The following is a 17,415-nucleotide window of genomic DNA, read 5'->3' as shown; positions in this document are numbered from 1 at the left end:
TGAAATGTGTTAAATGACAATTTGTACTGGATAACGTCCAAAAGTTAATGTAGTAACAACAGAAATACAAATTACAAAACTACATTTAGAAATGATGAAAACACGTCCTAGTAGAGCTTGACCTGCTCTGGGACTTCATCAGTCCCTACTCATCTGCACAAGCAGTAAGAGCTCCTCCTGTTTTATACACACATTTATATCATTGGGGAATCACTGAGCATTACATAATGTATGATGTAATATTAAAGGACTTTCCTACGAGGCAAAGTCCAATTTACACTAAACTCCGCACACAGAATCTTATCATAAGAACAACAGAAATAACTTACACAGCACTTTCAGAACAGTTGTTATAGATTGTTTCACAAAGAACAAATGAAGAAAACCAGCACAAAGCACAAGTAGTTCAAAGGAGTCGTACTTTATGATCAGCTCTAAAAAGCACAGGCAGCAAAACCCAAGTTAGACTCGACGTTCTGGTTGAAAAGGTTTTTAACAGTGACGACCACGAGCCCAGATGAGCCTGGTACACACTTGGGTCAATTTTACACCTGAGTCACCTCTTCCCAGTATTGTGTGGCATTCGATAGAATGTTCATCTCCATTAAAGAAAGAATCGGAACGTGGATCTCTGTGTGACCTTTAACCCTCCATCTGGACTTTGTTGTTGGTGTAGTTTTCTATCTGAAAACACAAAAAAGACAGGATCCTGTTAATGTGACATTCAGGTACCCTCAGAAATCTGGATACGATCTTCACTTTTCAGTTCATTAAGTTCCAAAAGGAAAAGTAGCAAACATTCACTTGTGCTCCAGGAGGTTCTGATTCCATTTTAGAGGTCAAAGGTCACATCCACCTCACAGGCACATTTTGTATTTTTATATTTGGACAATGGACCTTTATTTTATTTATTATTTTACTTATTGTTTATTTAGTGTCAACAACAAAACAATATGCATTTTCGACAGTTACTTTCTTTGTCCATTTTTCAACTGTATGTAATATTGGTATAAATGGTATTCAGGTACAGTGTGCAACGCATAGAAAGAACAACAAACCTCAAATAGTGCTCACTCCAAGAGAAAAAGAGGTTGAAGAATAAAGTAGATAATTCTTCCTGCCGAGAAATTTAGAATTGGTGCCTTCTGCGTCCGGATCCACGGACCAAATTTTTTTTGGGGGGGGAGAGAGAGACAGACTGGCTGCTTTAAGAGAGAGAGACAGACTCAGAGAGAGAGAGAGAGAGAGAGAGAGAGAGAGAGATCAGTAGGTGGCGCTATCACTAACACTGCATACACACTCATAGATCTCTTCAGGTTAGGGCTCTGATCATGTGACAGAATTTTGGGGTCGATTGGTCAAACTTCATTTCACACAGACCACTAGGTGGTGCTATCACTATCACTGCATACACATTAAAGAGGACATATTATGCCCATTTCACCACAGTGGATATGGTTCCTTGGGGTCTTAATGAAATGTCTGTAACATATTTTGGTCAAAATACCACAAGGATCATTTAAAACAGCACCTTATTACCCTGTCTAAAACAGCCTTCCTCAGATTGACCTGTTTTGAGTGCCCCCCCCCCCTCTCACCAACAACCCACCCCCCTTTCACCGCCCCGCCCCCGACACACACACACACAGACACACACGCACACACATCTTAAATCTCCCCTTAGCATATTTAAGGTTGTTAAAATCATTTTAAGTCACTGTCCTACACATATATTTCTGTATCCGTTTGTTGTGTTTCTTCATTGAAGCTACAATTTTCAAACTAGTACATCTTCTGATAAAGATGTACATTATTTAAATACATGCATTAGATATGTGTGTATACACACATATCTACACTTAAAATATGCGCTGCTGTACTCTCAAGCCCCGATGAGAGACCAGCTAGCCGCTGAGCCTCGACGTCCAGCCTCGACGTCTCAGTCCGGTTGTTGTCACGCCCTCACTCCCGGAACCCCTCGCCCAGACCCGGGTCTGTCCGGGTTCCCCTCCGCGTGGACTGACGGTCCGTGTGCGGACATGAAGCCGAGCAAATAGCGGAGGCTTAGCTCCGGGCTGCTAACAACATCGCTGTGCTGCGTTCAGGGTAACTCGGATATCCCGACCTCCTGCAACATACCGAACATGAAATAGTTTTCATCGAGGAACATACACACAGTCACACACACACACACACACACACAGACAAAGGGATCGTGGAGGGGCTACAGCGTTGGAGGCTAACACTGCTGCAACTTTTTAGGCGAAATGCACTTAAAACCCCGGGTATGAGTCTATTTTATAGCGAGCGATGGAGGCGGCAACGAGCTGCTGGTGACCGGCACCGGTTCGTGCAGCTCGGGGTGCGTGGAGCAAATCTGTACGGGCCACAAAAGTTATAAGGCGCAGCTCTCTCCCCCCCTCCTCCTCCTCCGCTTCGCCGCCCGGGCATCGCAGGAGAGGCTGTCGGCTGCAGCCGGAGACCGGGGGGGGGGGGGGGTCCTGGAACACGTTCCGGTGCTATTTTCTAACAAAGCTCCACAAACAGCTGTTTTAAGTTATACCTGCTGTTTCAACCGGGCGACACACACAGAAGCAACGACTCGGGTTAGCCTCCCGGCCGGGGTCCCACATCCAATACTGCTGTAAATACGTTCACAAGCAGCCATTCCAGAAAGTGATGCAACTTTAAACACAAACTAACAGCCAACTAGCGTTAGCTCCCTGCTGCTAACCGTAGCGGGACACACATAGGGGACACACAGGCTGGAGATTTGTCACAGATCGATAATGATCAATGATGAAAATGAGACATACCCTGCAGACGTGGGGAACCCTGAGCCGGTGAGACGTGTCCGGCTCTCAGTTGTGTGAAGTCAGCGGGAGCATCGCCAGCCTCGCAGTGAGCCGCCCGGGTACAGCCGGGATCCAACCCGCCACAGAGCAGCCAGCTGTCCGCTGCCGCAGGCCGGCAAGCCGGGCACTGATTGCTATGAGGCTAACGCCACCTAGCTTACATGTCACCGTCAATTACCAAAACAAAACAACAGCTTTTCTAGTTGAAGACACTGCGACATGAGACGCGCACCATCAATGCTCCCCTGTCCGTGGGGAGATCAGTCAGGCGGCTGCTGCTATCCGTAAACAAACACCGACAGGTCCACCAGAAGCGAGCCGCAGACATGGGTCCACAGCCCAACATCACCTAACGAGCCCGAGCTGAGGAGGGGGCTTTTGTTCGTGTCTTACCCCGACCGCAGGCTCTGCTTCTCGGCCAGATCTCCGCTGCTTCCCGGGTGGGCTGCCACATGCAATACTGCTGTAAAAACGTGCACAAGCAGCCATTTGAAGCAACTTTAAACACAAACTAACAGCAAGCTAGCGTTAGCTCCCTGCTGCTAACCGTAAACAAACACCGACAGGTCCAGCAGAAGCGAGCCGCAGACATGGAGCCAGCATCCCGACGACATCACCCAGCGAGCCCGAGCTGAGGAGGGGGCTTGGGCTCGTAACGTAACCCGGTCTCCTCCTCCACCAGATCTCCGCCTCCAGGGGGGGGGGGGGCTATGCCATGTAGACCGACTGTGACGTCAATTCTGGTCGTATTCCCATTCGACGCACTTTATCGTATAGTTTCTGACATAGAGGAACCACAACAAATCGCGGGAGTTGTTTTTTTCCAGAGTTTTGGGGACGGTAGACATGCCAGATACCACATTAACGTGTAGAAGCACTCCCTCTGGGTGTGGATCTCACTAACATGCAGGTGTGACAGAGAGCGAGGGAGAAATCTGACGTCTGGGTTAATACTTGTTACTCAAAAACTATAAGTCCTATCTGGGAAATGAAAACAGTTTGAGAATCCCAAGTTTTTACACTACCACCACATATGAGCAACCAGAAATGGAGCAGTGGGAGCAATTTACGTTTTATTTTTCAGTTTTAATCTTTTCAGAAATAACTTCAAAATGGGCCCTAATGGGAGAACATTTTGAAAAAGATTCCTCGATTTCTTGTGGCGGTTATAAGCACAGGTCCGAGAGATTTGAGAGTGACATGTCTGCGAAGGAAACAATCTCGCCACCTAAAATATCTAAAAATCATGTCTGAGGACCTTCGTTTGGGGATTTGAGAGCAGTTTTAGTGACGAAAAAAGGGTCTTAAAACACAAATTTCCCCACTAGGGGGGCGCGATGTCACCGACAAAAAAAACAAAAGAAACGACAGACGACCTGTCACTGGTTAGTGAAGCTCCCTCACTGGTGAACTGGAAGGAGCTGGACTGACACAAACAAATCAAATACTGTTTGGTTCCTGATCCACCAATCAAAAGAGGAGTGTTATCATTTGAACACGAGTTGCACGTACGCTTCCGAGTATAAAGTAGCTGCAGGCCTGGTCAGCTCCCCCTCACTGAGACCACACCCTGCAGAGTCTGTGTGACTGCTCTCGTTTCCTCTATCATTCAGATATTCATTGCTTTATAAACAGTCTTTTTAAAGACTCACTCCTTCCTTAGTAGAACCTTCCTGCACTTGCAGCCGGCCTATTCGTAGCTAATCTAAGGAGTCGTTTGCTCCACAGTCTTTTTAGAAAGCTCATAGCCCCAAGAGCTAGCCTTCTAGCTAGCTAACGTCTTCCAACTGCAGCTAGCCCTTTTCTCCTTAACACCGACCTTTACATCTTCATTCATCCAGCGTGTTGCAACAAATAAAACACCAGCACTTGAACACTATTCTGTGCTGTCCCTGTACATTGTGAACTGTTCGTTTTGTTAGGAACCATTGCCTAGCACAGCCTTATTCATTATTGTGCAAGTCGCTCACAGCCACACATACAAACACACTCACAAGACCACGACGTCGCAATTAGAGCTTTATTAACATCACACACACGTATCAGCAAACAAACACAACTATGGACAAGTTTCTGATTCGTTAAAATCAGGCAACTGATGCGCCAGTTGCGTAGAAGCCAAAGCTTCGCAAATATGACGAGAGCCATTTGCAGTTTGGTTTCACCGTCACTGGCACGACTGAGCAGCGTCCTCAGTGTGTTTTGTTTGCCGAGGTGCTGGTAAGTGACAGCATGACGCCACGCAAATTAAAAAGACACCTCGACACCAAACACCCGGAATTGAAAGAGAAGCCTGTGGACTTCTTTAAAAGGTAAACGTGATGGCCTCCAGCAACAACAATCCACCATCTCCAGCACTGTCTCCAAGCTATCTATCTATCTATCTATCTATTGTGGTGTAGTTGAGGGCGGTGGTGGCGGGCGGGGCGGGGGGGCCCCAACTACCCCTAACGTCTAGTTATGGGGTCAAACGATCTCCAAACTACTATAATCGAGTTGAAACGTTTATTTGGCATTTTTTTCGAAAGAGACGCGCATGCGCAATTCAGTCCTTCCCCCAAAGCATCCAACTCGGCTTAGCTGACCGGCTCTCACCCTCAAGCAGCTGTAAAGTAAAGGAGGCGAGTTGTGTGTGTGGTGACCGGCGGTAAGTAAAACACAGCACGAGTAAAAATGGCAGAGGGAGGGCAGCCACATCTGATCGACAAGATGGGTAGAAAAAGTTATCTTCGAATCCGACGTGGAGCAGCACCACACAATAAAGCGGCCGCGCCGCGCAGCGTCCATTCTCTAGCGCCGGTCAGCCCGCGATTCTCCGCTCGTTGTTGTATGTAACCCGTTCAATGTAGGGGTTCGGGGGTAAATGATGATGGTCCTCATAGGCCCCCCCCCCCCCCCGTCCTTCTCTTTTTCTCTCTGTCTGTCTGCTTGTGTGCTTGTGTGCTTGTGTTTTTTTGGAGAGTGTTAGGGTTGCCATCATTAAGGGTTTGAATAACCGGGCACCGAAGGACTTCACGGAGGAATAAGACCCACAGCCGTCATCGGTGTTTACCTGAACCGAAAATGAGTGACACTTCTGGTAACAGTCATTTAAAGAATAAAGCATAGACTTCAGAATAAGGGCACATAATAATTGTTTGAATAATCGTGATTTCGATATTGTCCAAAATAATCGTGATTAGGATTTTTTCCATAATCGAGCAGCCCTACTACTAACACATAAATAATATACTAAACTTGACTTACCACAGAAACGGCAGCGCAGACGTCTCTAGCTTCTCCGTCAGGAGAACAAGCAGAACATCAAACCGTGTTATTCATCCGACACGTGAGTTGAATCCTCTCCACAGACTCAGGTCGTGTTCACGGGGATTAGCCTGTTAGCCTGTTAGCTCAGGTGAACCCTCCCAGGTATTCTGTGGTATGACCTCGTTCATTTCCACTTACCATCTGTGCTTTATCTGTAGGGAATTATGTAGATTCATAGATAGAAATATGTTCTATAGTTTACGTATTGTTTTCTTATCTTCGTTCCCCATCTGTATTTCTATTAAGAAACCTTCTTAGTTGGTACGTTTTAAAAGCTTTCCAAACTCTTTGTGTTTTGTTAGAAAAGTTTTCAGTTGAAGATATGTGAAGAAATCTGCTTTGGGATAAACAGAATCCTTTTCCAACTGCTCCAATGCGTTGAGGTTGTCCTCATTAAATCGCTGGTGAAGGTTAACCAATCCCATATGTGACCGTGTGAAGGTCTTCGTAGATCCAATGCTTGTTAGTGATGACATTAACTTGGAAAGCCCAAAAGCGGTTTGTATTTTGTTTCAGATTTTAAGAGTGATCTTAGTCCTTGAACCTTTATTTTGATGTTTAAATAAAACCAAACTTATTTTTTCACCATCACATGATTTCCCCAGAAACATGTTAGGTTTCAACAACTTTATGTGCGTGATCCTTAAATTCTAACACTTAGACCATTCGGAGGTTCAAGAGAAACTGTTGAGGAGACTCCTCAGCCACACTGCGCCTCCTCCTGCTGGGACAACCACGGACTCTCATCACTTACAGTAAATACAACTTCATCACCACTCATGTGGAAAAACACCATTCAAATGGAATTTGCTTAACATTTTTGTTTTTGTTCATTATCACATTAATTTATTATCAAGTGCAATATTTTATCTCATTATATTTCGATATTTAAATTTCAATATAATTTGCAGTATCCACTCCTTCATTATTTCATTTCTACTTACCGCCACTGTAAAGTATTAGTTCCTTTCTATACACCTAATTTTATTTCATTTACAATATACACTTGTTTAATCTTCGTGGGTATTTGAGACTTAATTCTTTCTTGTGTTTTTTCTGCTTCATCTTGTTCTGTACTGTAATTATGGAGCAAGCTGGCAGAAGAATTTCCTTGTGGGTTTATAAAGCTTTATCTCATTCACTGAAAATACAGTGCTCCAGGGATGAATCCTAAAACCTGGAAATTAATTAACATTTGTAATTCTCTTTAACCTTTTTCCAGAGTCAAGGGGTTTGTAATAGTTTGGTGATGTTTTGAAGTGGAGCAGATTGGGTTTTGATAAGAGGAGTGATGGTGTGTGCTCTACTGAGTGCTGTGCTAGTTCTAACTAAAAAGGAAAACATGAGAACTTAGCTGAAAGAGCAAAGAGAACTGCAACCTGAGCAGCAGGAGGATCCCCAGGCCTTTGGATTTAACATTGCAATGAATCAATGAATTAATATCTGATTTGATTTCTCACAGAATAATTCATGGATGTTGATTTGAAAGAGTCGGGAATTGTTAGGGGACTAAATAAAAGTCCTGGATCTAGGGACTCTACATGTGGTTTCTCAAGGGGACGTCTGCTGAGCTGTCAGTTCTGTGAAGTATTGCTCTGTGTGTTCTACACTAGTGCACTGACCATAGATGTTATTGGTTGTGGCGGACCTGCAGGCCAGGTCCATGATGGCCCGGTTGCTGCAGTAGACATGCTAGATGGTGTTGCCGCACAGAGGAACATTGATGTGAAGGTTGAAGAGCACAGTGATGCAGAGCAGAGCCACGGACCAGGCCAGGACGCAGCAGGTGTGCAGCTGAGCTGACGTCATGATGGCCTGATACCTGAGCGGCTCACACACAGTAATGTACCTGCAGACAGAGCGTTTCACGTTATAGATATGTTATATATATATTTTATATAGAAGCCCTCAGCATCTCTCACTGTGTTCTGCTAAGTTCATGAATATGTGAGATCAAGGATATTTCTATGAATACAGAGACACTTTATGATTTCAAGCAAAGAAGTGGTTGAGAATTATTTTACTTCATAAAACCATGCGAATTTGTGTCTTGTGCTAGTCAAGAAAAATACGTTAACATTAATCTAGTTTGTTTCACTCTGTTTTTGTGAAATCTTTGTACCTGGATCTAAAAAACACATGAGACACTAAAACACTTTTCTTTCCCCTGGATTTAGACTGAGAACTTGGGAAGGGGGCAACAAGAACGAACACATATTTAACACATAGTACCGATAGTTCTGGTGAGGACTTGGACACCTGTCGTAGGTCATCGCAGCCAGAAGAGTCTTCACTGAGGCACCGGACAGGTGCACTGATAGGCTCGAACACGATAGGCTTCCTGAGGATTCGTCACGGACCCGTTCTCCATCCACAGCTCCTGGAGATATCTTCTGAATCCCAAACTTTCAGGAATCAGTTTGTCACCGAAACCTCAGGAACAGAAAACTGGTGTAATTCTCGATTATTTAAAAAGATTAGCGGCACCGGCAGTAAAACAGGAAACTGAGGCTTGATTACATCACATTTCATTTAGTTGACGAGCAAATGTTTTTTCAATAAATACAAAAAGCTCAAAGTCCATAAAACCGTTAAGATTCTTTTGAAAAAGACTTCCGGTTATGGAAGCTTAGGAAGCAGACGCATGGTACCGTGCTCCGCTTACTAGCTTACTGACATTGGCCTTCTGCCGATTTTTCACCAAGTCAACTCGACGATAACCGTGCTCTAATAAGTGGAAACACTGAAAACGAGACCATGCCACCGAAAAAGAACGACGGAAACAAAGATGAGAAGAACAAGCAAGTGCCGTCAACGAGTGCTAGCAGCGGCGGCGGGCTAGCTGACCAGCCTCCACAGCACGCGCCTCAGTGGTTCATCTCTGAAATGGAGAAAGGAATAAATAGGATCGAGTCCATGATTGAGGGACGTTTAAACAGGCTTTCTGAAACAATGGAAAAGATCGTCAATGACAACGAAGCTATTGGACACCGAGTAAAGAGCATCGAGGGGAAGCAATGTGAGTTTGAAGACGCGCTAGCCGCCATGCAGTGTGAGTTGGATGACTACAAAAAAACTACGGACGGCGAACTGAGTGACCTGAGGGAACAACTGGATGACCAAGAGAACCGAGCCCGTAGGAAGAACCTGAGGCTGGTCGGCTTTCCAGAAGGAGTGGAGGGGAAGGACACGGTAGCATTTATACGAGAATGGCTACCCAAGATGCTTGACTTAGAAGGGGAAATCTTTGAAGTGGAGCGTGCTCACAGGTCTCTGCTACAACGCCCAACAGACGGCGCCAGACCCCGCGCCATTGTGATCCGGCTGCTCCGCTTCTCTGACACGGTCAAGATCACCGAGGCAGCCCGAAACAAAAGTTCGCTACAATATGGCAACTCGGCCATAATGATATTCAGAGATATGTCAACAGCCCTGTACAAGAAGAGGAAAGCCTTTGCACCTCTGAAAAAGAAACTCAAAGAAAAGAACATCACCTTCAGGCTGCTGCATCCAACCACTTTCATAATGGATCTGGAGGGGGGACGGCGCACCTTCACAACGCCACAGGCTGCTGAAAATTATCTGAAGAGATACCACCCAGATGTGCTGCCATAAGTCTAACTTACTACAAGGTAAACTGGATTACGCATCTTGACCCTGTTCCGTGATCTACAAAGACTTATATCAGCGGCAGATGGACAGGACTGACTTCAGATGGCCGAAGAAACTTATTTCCCCTGCTGGTGCAATTTTACCGCCCAACAGTGCTTGAATGACACGGACCTGTTTGGCCAGAGGATTTTTGTTCTTGCTCCGACGCGGTGTCGCTGTTCTCTGGAGTAACTGCATGTCTGCCGTTGGCATCTTTCTGGACTTGTAACCTGGCTGTCACTCTCCTTCTGGACACTGTTCAAACTTGTTCATCTTTATCGCGGACCCCAGATGTAAGTAGGTTACTAGGGGGGTGCATTTGTGTTTTAAACTATGTTTATAAAATGTTCCAAATCACCATATTAAGACAGACATGGTCTTACTTGTGTATATTGACGTTGTTTTGGGTAATTGTTATTACATACATTGTTCCCTCACCTTAAATAGGCTAGTTGTAATTTTCTGGTGTGAACTTGGCTTAATGGCTAATAGATTACTTAATTTTTAAGGAGGTTAGGCACCATTCAATGACGCAGCAATATAGGTTTCAGCTGCGTTAAGAAAGCGTCAGGAAGATTAGGGGTTCACCACTTCCTCAGTTGGGGAGGGAGTGGGGCAAGAGGGGTGTTTTCTTGTTTTTTGGGGTTTTTTTTGTTTTTTTTCCGTTTAGTTTATTTTTGTTCTTTTTTCCTTTTACATTCTTACTCTGTACACAAGACATAGAAATGTATCCATTAGATAAAACAATAGCCTGGATTTATTGCCTGTTTCTGGACCTTACGTCACCTCATAGGAGAAATAGATATCTAGGGGGAAAAAATGACAGCGGTAGCTTTTAAGTATTTGACATGGAATACTAATGGCATCAATGATTTGTCAAAACGCAGAAAGGTACTTAACTTTCTTAAGAATCATAAAATAGATATAGCTCTACTACAGGAGACTCATCTAACCGATGCTGAGCATGCTAGACTAACACGCCAATGGCAAGGGCAGACCTTTTACTCCTCCTTCACATCCCAATCCCGAGGTGTCGCCACGCTGATAGGTAAAAATGTCCCTCTACAAGTAGATAATGTTGAAAAAGACAAACAGGGCAGATACTTGATACTTAAAGGCTCCCTATCAGGTGAACCCATCACGTTAGTTAATATATATGGCCCAAATTACGACTGCCCTCAATTTTTCCAAAGTTTTACTTTTCACACTAACTTGTCATGCTAGTGAACTTTTCATAGGTGGTGATATGAATTTAGTCCTGGATCCATCCAAAGATCGGTCATCCTCTAACCCCAAAACTCTGTCTCAAGCAGCGAAAACTCTCAAAAAAGAAATGGCTGATTTCAAACTTGTAGATGTCTGGAGAGATAAACACAAGTCAGTACGTGAGTATTCCTTCTACTCACATGCTCATAAAAGCTACTCTAGAATTGATATTTTTCTTACTCATGCTGACAGATTTCACCTTATATCCTCATGTGAATATCTAGCTATGACTCACTCGGACCATGCTCCTCTCATGCTCCAGATGGCCCAAAAGAACGCTACTAGTAATTTCAGACTTTGGCGATTCCCCACACACCTACTTAACGATGTAGATTATGTTAAACTTATTAGTGATAGAATGGACAGTTTTATTAGCATTAATAAAGGGACTGCCTCGCCAACAGCTGTTTGGGAATCCTTAAAAGCTTATGTGAGAGGTGAGACTATAAGCTATACATCATGGAAAAAAAAACAATACATGCTGAAAACCAAAACAGTTGAATCAGAGATTAGGAATCTTGAAAGGGAACATTCTCAGACTCAAAGTGATACGACTTTAGATCTTTTAAACATCAAGAGGACTGAATATAATCTGCTAACCACTAGGGTGATCGAGAATGCTATGGCTAGAACGAAACAACAATATTACGAACATGGCGATAAAAGTGGTAAATTATTAGCCTGGCAGATCCGAAAAGAAGAAAACTCTAGATGCATCCCCTCAGTTAAGACCAGGGATGGTGCCACAATAGTCCATGATCCCAAATGTATTAATGACATTTTTAAGGACTTCTATGTTGACTTGTATTCCTCTCAGGGGGTCGATACTCATAAACTGATTAACTTCTTAGAGGGGCTGGACGTTCCGGGGATGGAGATGGGGACACGGGAGAGCCTAGAGGCAGATATTACTAAACAGGAGGTTTTGAATGCAATTGGTAAACTTTCGGCAGGAAAATCGCCAGGGCCAGATGGGTTCTCTATGGACTTCTATAAAGCATTTGCATCTAATTTAATAACACCGCTAATGGATATGTTCAAACACTCACTTGAAATACATCAACTACCTAAAACTCTAGAACAGGCTCTGATTATTGTCCTGCTGAAACCTGGTAAGGACCCAAAACTCTGTGGTTCCTATAGGCCCATAGCTCTTCTCTCATCAGAATATAAGGTATTCACCAAGGTCATAGCTACCAGGCTGGAGAAAGTGATACCCGACCTCATATATAAAGATCAGACTGGCTTCATTCAGAATCGCTTTTCCTCTGATAACATTCGTAGGTTCCTCAATGTAATTTGCTGCGCCAAAAACATCAACACGCCGGCCGTTGCCCTTTCATTAGATGCTGAAAAGGCATTTGATCGTTTAGAATGGCCCTATCTCTTTGCAGTTTTAGAAAAAATGAATTTTGGTCCAAATTTGATACAAATGATAAAAATACTCTATCTTAATCCATCAGCAACGATTCGAACAAATGCTGACATCTCATCACTTTTTACCCTGTCACGCGGCACTCGCCAGGGCTGCCCCCTGTCCCCTCTCCTCTTCTCATTGGCAGTCGAGCCCCTCGCAGTTGCTATTAGAACGCATCCTGTAATAGAAGGTGTTATGGTCGAAGACAAAAAGCACGTAATTTCGCTTTATGCCGACGACATTATGCTGTATTTGACTAACGTCGCTACCTGCCCTCTGCACCCTGTTAGAGGAATATAGCTGCATCTCGGGGTACAGGATAAACAAACAGAAAAGTGTGATGATGCCTCTTAACCTAGCTGCTCAGGGATTATCAAGAGGAGACATTCCCTTTCATTGGGACCCCTGTAAAATTTGCTACCTTGGTCTGCAAATATCCAACCAGCTACATCAGATTTACTCTCTCAACTATGAATCCCTGTTTAAAAAAGTTGAAGCAGACCTAGACAGATGGAAGTCTCTTCCCATATCCCTAATTGGAAGAATAAATTGTATTAAAATGAATATTTTACCCAAATTTCTTTACTTGTTTCAAGCATTGCCAACACCAATTCCGAAATTTTTCTTTAAAAACCTGGACAGACTGATATCTAGATTTCTGTGGAATGGTAAAACTCCCAGAGTCAAGCTCAAAACACTCTGTCGGCCCCCTGAACAGGGAGGGCTAAATTTACCAGATTTTCGGTTATACTATTTAGCTGCTCAATCCCGAGCTATCTGGACTTGGATTAAAGATTTAGAACACCCTCCAGCTTGGAAACAGATTGAACAGTCTCATACAGCGGAAGCTTTGTGTAGCATTCCATTTATTAACTCTTATCACAAGCAAAAACCTGTATCCTCAAATCCAATGATAAAATTTACATCACAAATCTGGGATGAAATCAGAGCAAAGTCCCATAGTGTTCGCACACTGTATGGCTCTACTCCATTTCATTTTAACCCGGCCTTACCTGGGGCTTTGAGAGATGGTATTACTAGAGAGTGGTATAGCAGAGGTATATGCACCTTTGGACACTTATATGAGCACAATAATTTGAGATCCTTTGAGCAACTGAGGCTCTCTTTTGGGCTCCCCTCTGCACATTTTTATAAATACTTACAAGTCCGGGATTTCATTAGGGTATAGCAAGGTGGGAAACTTACCCCCTTAGAGGACTCTGAGATAGACAGTATGATGCGAGACAAGCATAACTCTAAAGGCTTTTTATCCTATGCTTACAACAGACTAATGAGCCTGTCAGAAAATACAGCTTTGAAGGTAAAACTTAAGTGGGAAACAGACATTGATTATGCCTTTGAGGACTCTGAATGGAAGAAGATTTGTAGTAGCTCTCAATCATTCTCCTATAACAGCCGACACAAATTATTACAGTTTAATCTTATACACAGGGTTTACTTGACTCCTCATCGTCTCCATAAGATAAGTAGTAACTACTCTGAATACTGCCCTAGGTGTAAGACTGAAATAGGATCCCTTCTCCACATGTTCTGGACGTGTGATTGTTTGGAGCAGTACTGGAGCTCTATCTTGGACATTGTTAAAAGAATTGTAGGGGTGGAAATCCCAGCCAATCCACGGCTGACACTATTGGGGGACCTGTCGATTTTACCAATTAATATGAGAGTCAACACTCGTTTTATCAGATTAGCCCTGATTGCAGCTAACAAATGCATAGCTATCAACTAGAAAAGTGAGGACCCCCCTGGTGTTTCCTTGTGGCTTAAAGAGCTCTCATCATATTTACCATCAGAAAAGATTTTGTGTGGTCTCAGGGGGAGGCCATCAGTTTTTGATAGGTGTTGGGGAGGATTTGTGGCATTCCTACACAGTGGAGCTGCTCCTGGGCGTGACACGGGTGGTCAACATTGAGATAGGACTGGATACACTGAATGGGACTGTTGTTATGTTGTTACATTGTGTGTGATCTGGATTTTGTTGTGGTTTATTTTTGTTTATTTATTTAATGTATTTTTTTTATTTTTTTATTTTTTTTTATTTTTTTTAAATTTATTTTTATCTTTTTTGTTTTGATTTGTCAGTATTATCTTCGCTGATGTTGTTGTTATTTTATTTTATTTATTTATTTATTTTTTTGTTGCTGTGGTTATTGCTGTTGTCCTTTTTCGTTCCACTCTGGCCCATGGGGTGGGGGTGGGGGGGGCAGGGATTTGATGCCCTGTATCACTGTTGTTTGTTTGAAAAATTGAAATAAATAAATTGTTCAAAAAAAAAAAGATTCTTTTGAAAAGCCTAAAGCGTCCTGTCAGTCGCTGTGAAGCTCTGACTGGTCTGAGGACAGTCGTCCACTTTAAATGATTTTACATTGAGTCGTGAGCGTCCATCAGCTGATCTCTGCCCCCCCCCCCCCCCCCCCCCCCCCAAACTGCCCTCTGTGGCCTATGTCTCTAACGTGATCATTCTGAAGCTTGTGTTAGAAAGGACAATGTTCTCCACACTGTGGGTCAGACAGCAGGGAGCTTTCAGTCTGTGTGTTTGTGTGTGTGTGGGGGGGGGGTAATGAGTGTCCTGGAGGTCTCAGACCCCCCAGGAGGCTCAGTGACCAGTGCTTTAATAGAATTAGAAGCATCAGTGAGGCGTCCAGGGGCTGATGGGCAGGGAGCAGCTTCCCAGTGGGACTGGTCTGGTTCTCAGTCAACGTTCCAGTTCATCCCAGAGCTGCTGAATGTGTGTCAGCCTAAATGTGTCACAACAAACTGGGAAACTTGGTCTGAAACTTTCCATGATGCTGAGCTGGATGAATGTATGAGCTGATCCCAAACCAGGTCAGCAGCCTCGGGGCTGAAGCACCTGCACAGTTTCTGCTCTCTGAAGTTTCATTGGAGTTTGTCTATTAGATGATGATGTAATGTTCAGAGGTCAGGGTTCACACAGGGACATGTCATCCTCATGTTGTTGTTGTGAGTTCCTGTGTGTCCCTGGAGGCCCCTGGTGTCAGGTTGACCCTCTGAGCTCTGATAGACATCTCCCACTCCCACAGGACTAATCAGCAGCACAAACTGGTAAGTGTGTTGCTCGGAGGCAGCTCACAGCGGACCATCAACACTCATTACTGGCTGCTGTGGTAACTGCATAACACAATGATGAAACCTTCTCTTGTGGTTTAATGTTCAGCAGCAAAGTTCTACAATGCAGAACTTTGCTGCTGAACAGAGGTAGCGATGATCCCTCTGAATTTATGAGTCACGTGTCCTTGTTCAGAAAATAAGCAGTTGTGTTTGTGTAAAGTTCAAGGTGCAGAGATACATATGAATGACACTGGAACCAGAACCAACAGTTCCCTGAATAGATTCATGTCATTAGATTAAAGAAGAATTAAACTTCACAATAAAAATAACATGAATAAGATTGGTGACGCATGTTCAACGTTGTAGGAAGAAGAGCAACCGGATCTTCAGAGCCCCCTTTCCCCCCCGGCCACTCTCTGTTCTGTACCGCAGCATCCGGGCCGGCAGCACCAGCTCAGAGACAGTTCCACCCCCCCGGCCATAAGTCATAATTCAACTGACTCTGCACCTTAGCATATTTGCACCATTGGTTTCTTTTTTCTTCAGGTGTATATATATATATATATATATATATATTTTAGATATGTATATTTTTTTCTATTGACATTTTTCTATTCTATTTATCTTTTTTTTTTTTTTTTTGTCCGCTTGTAATATTCTGAGGATTGCCATAACAGAGCCTGTGACCCAAGCATTTCACTGCAAGCGACTGCTGAATGTGATTGTTTTGTTTATGACAATAAACTCTTAAGATTAAGATTAAGATGCATTTATCTTAAGAGTGTGTCTGTGTCCCAAACACAGACACACTCATGCAGGTAGGGAAATGTAACCTCTGCTTTTGACCCATCTGGTGCAGGACACACAGAGCAGTGAGCAGCCATGTACGGCGCCCGGGGCAGATGTTGGGGGAGTAAGGTGCCTTGCTCAGGGGCACTAGACAGGGTAGGGAGAATCCTCTTGGATTTTGGACAGATCAATCCAGGTTCGTCTTTTTGTTGTTTCTCCGTGGAGTCGAACCAGAGACCTTTTCTGCCCATAGTCCAAGTTTCTGCCACTAGTCCACCGCCTCTCCCGTGAAACTTGAGTAATTACTTTTGAAGGATTGTGAAGTTGCACAGACACAGTTTGGATTTTACAGCTGTTTAGTGCCATCTGCTGCCCATTCCCTGCTATTACAGCTTCGTGCACATCAAGAAAACTGATTCCAACAGCCCCCAGAGGTTTTCAAATCTAAACCATCTCACAAGACAACGTATGGATCGATGTGGATCAGCGGGGTCCTGTTGGTCTCACAGGTCCAGGACTCAGTCCTGCACATTAACAGCTGTTCTTAACGTTCTTAGCAGGGAAATGATGATCAGGAACAAGAGATGATGACAGAAGGAAACAGACATTTCTCTGAACTGAATGGAAAGTGACTCCAAATAAGAAGTGAAGGAAATATCAGTTAAGTTCATCTGAAATGTTTAAGTTATGAATAAGACTTCATCCCGTCTTCTCTCCTAATCAGAAATCTTCTTTACATTGACAGACGTGAACTGAAGTTACTTTTTGGTCCAGGTTTTATTCTTGTGACTTCCTCCCACTCAGCTCCGGGGCCTGGCTGCAGCTGAGAGGCCGGGGAATTGTTAAGATGCCTTTTGTTTGTTACACAAATCTCTATGTGTGAATTGACCAGTGCAAAGTCAGCGCGGTCCACAGAGCAATGAGCCACGGTAATGAGAACGAACCAGAAGGATCTCGGCTCCAGTAACATTTAGGTACACACCAAAGTGCTGCAGTTGTGTAAATTGTGTATTAAATCTGTTGACGACACCCGGTGAG

Source organism: Pleuronectes platessa, chromosome 15 (assembly GCF_947347685.1).
Source record: "Pleuronectes platessa chromosome 15, fPlePla1.1, whole genome shotgun sequence".
NCBI lineage: Eukaryota > Metazoa > Chordata > Actinopteri > Pleuronectiformes > Pleuronectidae > Pleuronectes > Pleuronectes platessa.
Note: the sequence above shows the minus strand (reverse complement) of the source record.